This window comes from Lycium ferocissimum, chromosome 4 (genome assembly GCF_029784015.1).
Source record: "Lycium ferocissimum isolate CSIRO_LF1 chromosome 4, AGI_CSIRO_Lferr_CH_V1, whole genome shotgun sequence".
NCBI classification, from domain to species: Eukaryota; Viridiplantae; Streptophyta; class Magnoliopsida; order Solanales; family Solanaceae; genus Lycium; species Lycium ferocissimum.
This window is the reverse complement of record NC_081345.1, coordinates 45130950-45141656: the sequence shown is the minus strand read 5'-3', so window position 1 is coordinate 45141656 and position 10707 is coordinate 45130950.

The following is a 10707-nucleotide window of genomic DNA, read 5'->3' as shown; positions in this document are numbered from 1 at the left end:
CAAATTTTCTTTTACTTAATATGCGCTCTATCCATCTCAAATTATCATCACGCTTTCACACGCTTTTTAAGATATTAAGCTGGTGGCGGTTTTGACTATTTTACTCTTATTTATACTTTAAGATATAATCTCTTTTCATTTAATATTTACTTTATTTATGTATTATTTCATCATAATTGAGGTGTCTGTACTCTTCAAAAACAATTAATACTAAGGGTAAAATGAAAATAGAATAGTAAATTTTGTCTTGTACTTCTAAATTAACAAATAATATGAGACAACTATTTTTAGAAAATAACAACTAAATTTAGATGGAGTAATATTAATAATTTATTTAGAACACCAGTAACATTTTTAGTATTCAAACTCATAAACTCGAAATTTAAATTCCGCTTCTATTATCGGGAGTTGTAAACGAGCTAAAAACACTACTCTTTGCTTCCTTTTTTTTTTTTTTTTTGGCAAATGCCAATTAATATTTCCTTTGTCTCACAAGAGACTTGAAGTACGATGTCAAAGCAATTAAATTGAGTATGAATTTCGGTATAAATTCTTCAAAAAATTTAAATTAAAAATTACATAAAAGGTACTACTATAATTTAACATAGTCAATAATCAGAACTTTCAAAAAACAAAATGAACAAATTATAATAAGAAGAGGCTTATCTGATTAATAACAACTTCACGTAAAATGGGAGAAACATTGTCATTATGCATCGCTTTGATAAGTTACGCTGTGTAAAAAGATATGAAAATTTGTGATAGCTAGCTGCAATTAAAATAAAAATAAATATAGTAACGCATAGCAAGACCATTTCTGTCTTCTTATTGTATTTAACGGGTTTATTTTATATGATATAAAATATGAATATTTTTTGTCTTCATTTAGCTTCTTGTCAATTTGTTTTTTATACATAACGATCAACACAATATTATTCTGGCTTAGTCATGTATCATTATGTTCATCTAAACGCCAAAAAATGATCTAATAAATACTTTTTTACGCTAAAGTAATTTTTTTAGAATATAAAAAATGAGCAAATTATTTGCAAAAAATAAATCAGTACCTACTTTTGTCATTGTGTAGTGTGTACCCATCATATAAGTTGCCATATGGCAAGCACTTTCTGATAAGGGTTCTCTACTTCATTCCTTTAGATAAGACTATTTTTTTTAAAAAAAAAAAATACAAAATTGAACAAAGAAAATTTATAGGGACGGCTCATTCACATACTAGATAGGTGACTCAGAATTACCTATTAGTTTAGTTTCTTCAAACAAAGAAAAAGAAAAAAGCACAAATATATTACAATCTTTAGTAAAAGACAAACGAGGAATAAAATTCATTCTTGACCTATGATATGATTAATGTCTTGGACCACCTGAAATTCCTAATCAAATCTTTACCGAAAAAAGAAAATTTAATAAAACATTTTCTTATCAAATAGTAGCTTTTAGAAGTCAAGAAACCCATGCGGGTCTGGATTCACGTACTTTTAACTTCATGAAAATTCTACATGTAATATCCACAAGACCACAACTATGAACTCACTCTACTTTTAATACACTATACATTATGTTCGTAGAAATTATTGCAAAAATGTTCGCTAAAACTTTAACAGGAAACATAAGAAGTTAAAGGAGTGTTATTGTTTTGTTCCTTACCCGATATCCGAAAGTCTCTTTATAGCTCGATTAATCTGAATTCTCTACGAAAAGTCTCAGTTTTGGATGGTAAAACTTTCTTAATTAGTAGTAAAAACGTTCTCTAGTAAATATGGCATCAATTCTCATAATTCAAATCCGAATTTTATAGTTAAAAATAGAAAAATTACTTACCACCTCACCATTACCTATCATAAACAAAGTGCTAATCAGAACGTCACTATGATTTTTTTATTTTTTTCGGCTTATGGCACTTTAAGCTCTAGAGCTATCCATTCATTATTAGGTTATAGTACTATTAATATTCTGTACGTAGAGATAAGAATGATGCATCAATCATTGAATTGGACCTTGCAGTACTGAAACTTTGAGAAGTTATTGTCCAATTGAAAAATGTAACAACCACAATGGGAACATCAAAAACTTTAGCTTTTACAGGTGTAGATAGCTTATTGATCATTCAAGTTTAGTCAAATAATTGAAATTATCAATAGAAATAATTATACTCACGTTTTGTTCGATTATAATTTATTTGGGTTAAGTTCACAAATGGCCTCCACAGGGGATTAGGGGCTGGTCTTGATTTTTTGGCCCCGGTTAATAATTTAAAAAAAAAAATAGTTTGCGCTTCAAAAAATTCACTAGGTGAAGCTTTTGTTATCCCATCGGGCATAAGTTGTGGGCATAAATTAACTTTTCCTATAAGGCAGGAGTTCGGGATATTTCAAGACAATGAACCTGCTCAATTGACCACAAGTTCTATCCTATACGCAAAACCTAGAACTTATGACTGATGCGCAACAAAAGTTCTTTCCAACGAATTTTTTGAATTTAAGATTATTTGTTAAAATTTTGTTAAGCGAAGATAAAAATTCAAGACCGCGCAATTCCTGTATTTCATTCCTATAATCGTATGCGCAAAAGAAGATAATCACCAAGGGTTGTAAGTGGAATACGATCCCTCCAACTTTAGTCCGAGCTTTTGGGTTCGAGTCTTAGGTACGGTGAAAATGCCGATGGAAAGCGTTGATGAGTCTCACACGAATCCGAATTGGTCAGATCTTCTATACGGATAAAGACATTGAATTTTTTTAAAAAAAAAACAAGTAGGCATGTCACATCACGTTACACCACAAAGTCCAATTGGATCATGCCATCATTCTTTTTAACGTAATATACTTTGTGTAAATTATGTACTAATACTCACATTTATGTGCAACTGACAAATATTATCATAAGCCAATTTTATATTTCGTGAGGCGAATATCCACGAATTGAGCTTTTATATACGACTTTGGACTTTGATGGTCCATTTTATATTTTTTCGTAGAGACAAGAATGGTGCATGTATCAATCCATGAATTGGACCTTGCAAATTGCAATATTGAAACTTTGAGAAGCTATTGTCCAATTGAAAACGAAGTTTCTGCGCCGATTTTCCTTCAAACTCATTGGTCTTTAATTTTTGTCCTCATATTTGTGGTCTTTAATTTTCTTTCCATATTAATTTAATGAAAATATCCAGGACTGTTTATTTCGGCGTAAGTTTTGTAACATTTATTTACGTAAATTGAACTTTTGCTTTGCTCAGCAAAAGTTATGTAAGAATTAAGTTATGAGGTATAAGTTGTGTACTAGTATTTTCAAAATTTGAGGTAGTGCTCAGAAACTGGAGTTATACCTTTTGAGGCATATGTTCTTCATCTTTTTTCGTGCCTGTATTTGTGAAATTTAATGTGTTTTGGTCATTTTTATGTTGAGTTTTGAAAGTTTTATTATGTCCGACACAGTTTGTGGGAACAAAATATAAACTTATGTCAAGCAAAATCTAAATTTATGCCGCGCAAAAAATATCAAAAGACAAATTAAAAACTACACATTTGAAAGGCAAAAATTAAAGACCGACATGAAATAGGTGTGCGAATGACCCATTGAAAACTGAAGGCCCACTATGTGAACATCAAACATTTTAGCTTATTGATCACTCAACTAAGTCAAATAATTGAAATTGTCAATATAAATAGGAGTTAGTAGTATATCCGTTTTGTTCTATGAGAACTATTTTCATTCCAATACTCAATAATAGATGATCTAGAAAAGATAACATCAAATTTAAAAATTATAACACAAGATTCGTAAGATTCAATTAAACGACGACAACAACAATTAAGGCCTAATCCGAAATTCCGAATATATAATTTTTTATGGATTTTTGCTTCACTACAAGAAAATTTTTATTTGGCAACAATTTTTTTTTTGTTGCCATAGATTGATTATTGTTGCAAAAAGTATTTTTGACAACAAAAAAATATATTTTGTTGCATGAACTTTTCCCAGTACATTGTTATTGCAACTGACGTCGCAACAACTTTTTTTTTTAAAAATAAAACATTTCAACAATAATCAATACTATGGCAACAAAATTAAATTCTTTGGCAACAAAAAAAATCATTTATGCCATGATAAAACTAAGTTGTTGCCAAATATAAAAAATTTTGTTGCGATTTCTATACTTTCTTGTAGTACTTGTAGTATGTTCTTGGCACACAGAATCAGAGTCATAATCTAATGTGAGTAGTTCAAAATGTTGTGATTTTAAATAGAGAAAATTACACCATAGGTCACTATACAAGAGTTAAGAACATAAATAGCACAACTTTTCATATTCTACAAAAAGAACATTATTTATTACATTTATAACATTTAAAAATAAATACGTGACAATGGGAATGTCCCCTAAATTAGGGAGTGATATCTTGTTTTCTTTATTTTCATTTATCCATCATTTAATAGATAAACCATCATTTATCTCTCTGATTTAAGGATAAACATATACCAACTTATCCTCAATCTCCTATTACTCATTCCTCCATTCTTTCATTTTATTTATAAAAAACATATCCTAAAAATAGTTATTATATGAGGTATTCTTTGCATACAATATTATTTAGTTCACACAAAAAATTATACATCCGAAAATAATTATTATATGAGGTATTCTTACAATATTATTTAGTTCACACAAAAAATTATACGAGGTATATAAAATTAATTATACAAGGTATATAAAATTATTATACAAGGTATAGCAAAACTTTACGAATATTATTCCATGTATAATAATGTATATTATTAATTATACTAGTAATATTATTGATTATATCAATAATATTATGAGTATAATTATAATATACATTATTATAATTATACCAGTAATAATTATGATTATAATAATCTATATTACTAATTATACCACTAATATTATGAGTATAATAATAATGATTGAAAAAAAGATGAATATATATTAAAGAGAGAGAAGGTTGAAAGAAGAGAAAGAAGGTAAAATTACAATTGTAAATAAAAATAATCATTTCTCTGCAAGATTCTTTGGATGAGAGAGAAAGATAATTCCATTGTGCACAAAATCTGGGACAAACGAGGAAATTGGAGTCATTGCAATTTGTTTACAATAGAACTCTTATTTAATGTGTCATAGAATGTTAATTATATTTTCCTGCTAACAATATGTAAATATTATCATATTTTTGTCTATTTAAGTTTTTTTCCCTTTTAAATATATGTATACATTCAATATTTCTTTTATATATGTCTACACAATTTCAGCCGAAAACAATTAATTCAATTGAACCTGTAAATATGTCGTATATAGATACACAAAGGAGTGTTTTTTTATTTTATATTTTATCTTTTGTTGTTTTGTGATTGGCATGAAATTGATTTCATGAGAGTATATTATCAAGTTTTTGTTCTTGTTCTTAAAAATGGCAGTTTGCATTTAATCATACTCTTTATATAAATAGTTTATTACTCCCTCAGTTGAACTTGTATTTATTAAATTTGAAGTAAATGTCCCGTTCGAGAAGTATTTACCTAATTTGGATCGCCAGGAAGTTTATAAAAAATGAAGACTTAAACATGTTATATGTAGAATTAACGTAGCGATAAGACTTTTGAAACTTTTAATTTTAAACTCAATATAATAATTGTGTGATTACAAAAGTAAAATGAAAAACACAATCAACAAAACGTATGTAAGTCATCAATATAACTTAATGTAGTTGTTCTTTGAAGATAGAATTAATCGATAGAATGAAATAAGATAATAGTAAACTTAAGAAGAAGACAAGAATGTAAGAGAAGAGCTAACTGAAGTACGCTTGGAATGACAAACAAAGAGTATGAAAAAAGAGTTTTGAATATCAGATCGGATTGAGACAAATAAAGCTTGTATGTCCCAGGTCAACAGAGATTACAAATTGGTATTGCTTACAAGATGCTAACATGCTTGGACGAGATTGGTTTTTTGTTCTTGGTTCAAGAGGGAGAAGAATGGTGAATACTTATCCACAACAAGTGTTTAGACCAAACTAATATAATTTAATATAGTTAAGTAATTTAATGTAGTAAATATATACATTTACTAATCATGATTAAGTAATGTTATTGTATATTCATAAACATGACATACATCCATTAGTTTGGTGTAAACACCGGTGTGGGTAAGTTTTTACCGAGAAGAGCTATCGCGCATTAATACTTTAATAGAAGTATAGTCACCTTTGACTAATACCATCTCGAGACTAGGAAGTAGAAAGTCAACCCTTTGTAATTATAGAAATACATCAAGTTTTTCAAAAACCGAAATGTTTTTTCCCAGTTACAGAATATCTTATTATAGGAATCGATTAATATGGAATCTATAGTTACAGGAGATATTTGCTTGTAGATAACGTAATCAGAATGCTATCTGGAACATTGTGATTAATGCTAACGAGATTACTTTGACCTTTGATAGTTTAACGTAAACTTAATCAACAATTAAATGATGTTAAAGTTTGACCTGCCTTCCTAAATTTAATGTTAATTTACTACTCACATAAATGATCCTTATCAAGCCGGGGCAGCGCGTTAATTTTATTTATGGATTCGGTATAACTCAATAGTTTTGACGCAGATCTTCATGTGATTACTATTAACTTTTTTTAATTGGTCCCGTTTAGGCATGATTTGAAATCATGGGACCCGGAACTTTTTTAACTCAAACAATAATTTTTGGAACCAAACTAACCCTTTAAAAAAAAAAAAAACAAACAAACTAGGCTTCACGCACAGAATCTGTGCGTGAAAAGGCCAAAGTGTACATTTACACGTCCAACATTCTTCTTAAATAGATTCACATTGACCCCTATTGCGCATTGAAATGTTGCGCAATAGTCACTATTTTCGTCATTTCATGCATTGTATTATCAAATCGGTCCTTTATATGTCATAAAAAAGTTGAAATTGGCATGCATGATGTGTCTCATGTTATATTGCGCATTGAAATGTTGCGCAATATGAATTAAATTAAAATAAAACGGTAAAAAAATGCAGCATTGTATTGTCAAATCGGTCCTTTATGTGTCATAAAAAAGTTGAAATCGGCATGCATGATGTATTGTCAAATCAAGCATGGGTGTCATAAAAAAGCTGAAATTGGCAAATCAATGATGTGTTGTCAAATCGGTCCTTTATGTGTGATAAAAAAGCTATAATTTTCAACCATGATGTGTTATCAAATCATGTTATATTACGCATTGAAATGTTGAGCAATATGAATTAAATTCAAATAAAACGGTCAAAAAATGTAGCATTGTATTGTCAAACTTACTTCGGAGCACTTTACAACCCCTAAAACGACGATCCAAATGTATATGTATACTTGATGTAATGAGCCGATATTATTATACGCTAAAAAAAATATTAAGTTCTATATAAAATATTTATATTCCGGTATTTTGAAACTTGACTAATCTTCGGTCAAAGTACGGAAAAAAGCTTAATTTTGAGTTTGATTTCCAAAGAATAAAGGTTGGGGTTGGGGGGAAAGAGGATTTCACGCACATAATCTGTGCGTGAAAGGACCAAAGTTTAAATGTACACTTTGGCCCTTTCACGCACGCATTATGCGTGAAACTAGTTTGGTTCTTTTTTTTTTTTAAGGGTTAGTTTGGTTCCAAAATTTATTTTTGGGTTAAAAAAAGTTAGGACTCGAAATCATGATATGAATTCAGTAATTTGAAATCAGGTTGACTTGAAGTTGAAGTTTTGCTTAAACATGCAATTTGGATTTCTTATGTTGTATTTTTTCTCATAAACATTAAAACCCCACAACTTGTGAAAACAATCAAAACTTCCTCAACTCTTATACAATCTTATCAAATGAGCAATTCATAATTCATAATTCATAACAAAGTTAATATGCTACCAAAAGGCCTTTTTGAAAAAAAATACAACATCTATTGATCAAACTTTAGTTCAATAATAAGGAAAAATGAACATGAGTTGTAGTGTAACTACTCTTTAATATAATCCTCTCATATGGTACGAACAATCTCTTCACATCGAGCATGCATTTTCGATTAGATGATCGAGAAGACGAACCAACATTGTTACTTTGAATCAAGTTTTACATTTAAAAAATATACATACTAGCTGATGAATCTTTTTTTTACAAAATATAAACTTATGGATCAAGCTTTACCTTTAAAAAATAAGTTGAAATTTTGTGCAAATTTCATAAACAAACACTGATTTGAAATCTAATACTACAAGAAAAGAGCCTTAGTCGCACAGAAAGCTAAAAAGTCGCCAGAAATGACCTTTCCCAGCGACTCATTGGTCGTTGGCTATACTAAGTGTGGCAACAAAATAGGTCGCCACCAAAAGTTTTGCTATGTGGCGACTTGTGCCACCACAAAAGCTGATTAAAATCACCACCAAAACTACCCATGAAAAGTGTTGCAAGAAAGGGCCGCCACTGATAATATATCTTTGGCAGCGACTTAGTCGCCACAAATAACTTTCACTGGCGATAGTTTTGTTGCCACAAAAAGTCCTTAGTTTTTTAAAACCTATTTCGTGGTAACCAGGGTCGCCACTAAAGACTCTTTTTAAAACAAAAAAATAAAAAATAAAAAAAATAGGCTGGTGTATTCCTACCAATTGTCCAACAACATTAAAATTGTAATAAACACCACCAAATACACTAAAATACAACGCCAATTGTATACGACATCCAAAATACATTATAATTGTATATACATTGTTACGGTTCGCATTTTGCGGGCGGGTTAGCACTCGGAAAGCTACATCGAACTTGTTGGTGCTCTTTCGGACTTTGTTTTAAAAGAGTCGCCACCTAATTTTTAGGAAATTAGGAAAACCAGTGGTGAAGGATTTATTCATATACACTGAAAAAGCCTTCGTAATTCAAAGTTCTAGGTAAGGGTTCTGGTGATCCCCTAGAGAAGGTGTTAGGCACCCTAGTATTAAGGATCAGTACTATACGGTTGACCTTCGAATTCCAATGTATGAGTATTTGCATGAACTGTTTATTTAGTGTTTGTTCCCGCATTTATAAAGTCTGTCATTTGCATATCATTTTTTTTTTTTTTGGAAATAAATTGAGTATATCCCCTTTATATATAGGGTATTTAGGTTCGGATTTATAATATCCAGATACAACTAGTTTCCTTTTAGATATAAGGATAGTACTAATTCTGTAAAGATATAAGAAAAAGTTGTTTATTTAAAGTGCGGAATGAATGGGTTCTGTTCATGCTTGACTCATACATGGTTCGGGTTAATCCGTTTAATACGTTTTCAAAATGTCCTTATCTAAAAATTTATCTTTACGAATGATTTATACGGATTTCAACTTATAAATATAAAAGGTTTTACTTTTATAAAAAATGAGCTTTCTTTGTTCTTTGAATTTTTAGGCCCAATACCAGCAAAAGAGGTTCCCTTTTACGTATGGGCTTGACCCAAAATAACCCTTTCTGAAAATTTGTTAAGTGTAGTTCAAAAAGATGTGGTTTTAGTTGGGCCTTAGCCCCAAAATTCTCATTTTTTCCAACTGGGCTTGGTCCGAAATCTTTTATTTGTTTTAAGAAAAACTGAGTTTAAAGGAAATGTTCTTTTGGTTTAAAACGTCAATTTGGTTTATTCAAGAAAACTGGGACATTGTTCCATAATGATGTAATCCCCCTTTATCCTCATTATTTAACTTGTATGATTCATTTACTTAGACATTTTTCCTTTAAAAAAATTTATTTATACGAAGCTCAGGTTTTAAAAATCGTGTGGGGACCTAAAGTCGAACTAAACGGCGTAGGCATCGTTGTCCTAAGACGACTAATTCATAATCATAATGATTCCAATAATATATATGAGTTTTACAACTTTACAAATACGGGATACAATCAATTACATATAAAAGAAAATACAAATAGTGCATAAGTAAAGAGGAAGGGAAGACTAGGGGCGTTAATCCATGGCTGGGCCTTCTACGCGTTTCTTTTAACATTAGCTTCCTATCTTCACAGACTCGATAATTATGAAAGAATTTTCTATTGCACCTTGGCCCAACAGGTTGGCTTCAGGTCCGGCCTGAGTGGCCATGTGGTAGAGGAGAAAAAAAAAAAAAGGGAACCCGGTTAGTTTATAATTTTCTGAACTTAGCACATAAGTAAATACAAGTGCACGTATATCAAATTCATTCAAGGGTCATGCAATTAATATAATCGCATATGTGCTACTGGGCTTCAGGCAATTAATACCCCTCCATTCTTGTTTGCCATAGTGATGGAGTGTTTGAGCAGAAACATGAAAACACTCAAGCAGGAAAAACAGTTCAAGTATCATCCTATGTGTTCAAGACTAGACATTACTCACTTGTGCTTTGCAGACGACCTTTTACTATTCTCCAGAGGTGATACCACTTCAGTTTCCTTACTTCATGAGAGATTTTGCACTTTCTCAGCAGTTCTGGGCTGCAGCCAAACTTGTCCAAAAGTTCAGTCTACTATGGGGGAGTAGGTCCAGAGGTGAAGCAGCAGATTCAGCAGGTCCTGGGGTATAGCCAAGGTGAACTTCCTTTTAAGTACCTTGGCATCCCTTTGGCCACAAAAAAACTGAGCATTCTTCAATGGCAACATCTGATTGATAAGGTGGTGGCTAGGATAGCTTATTGGACAA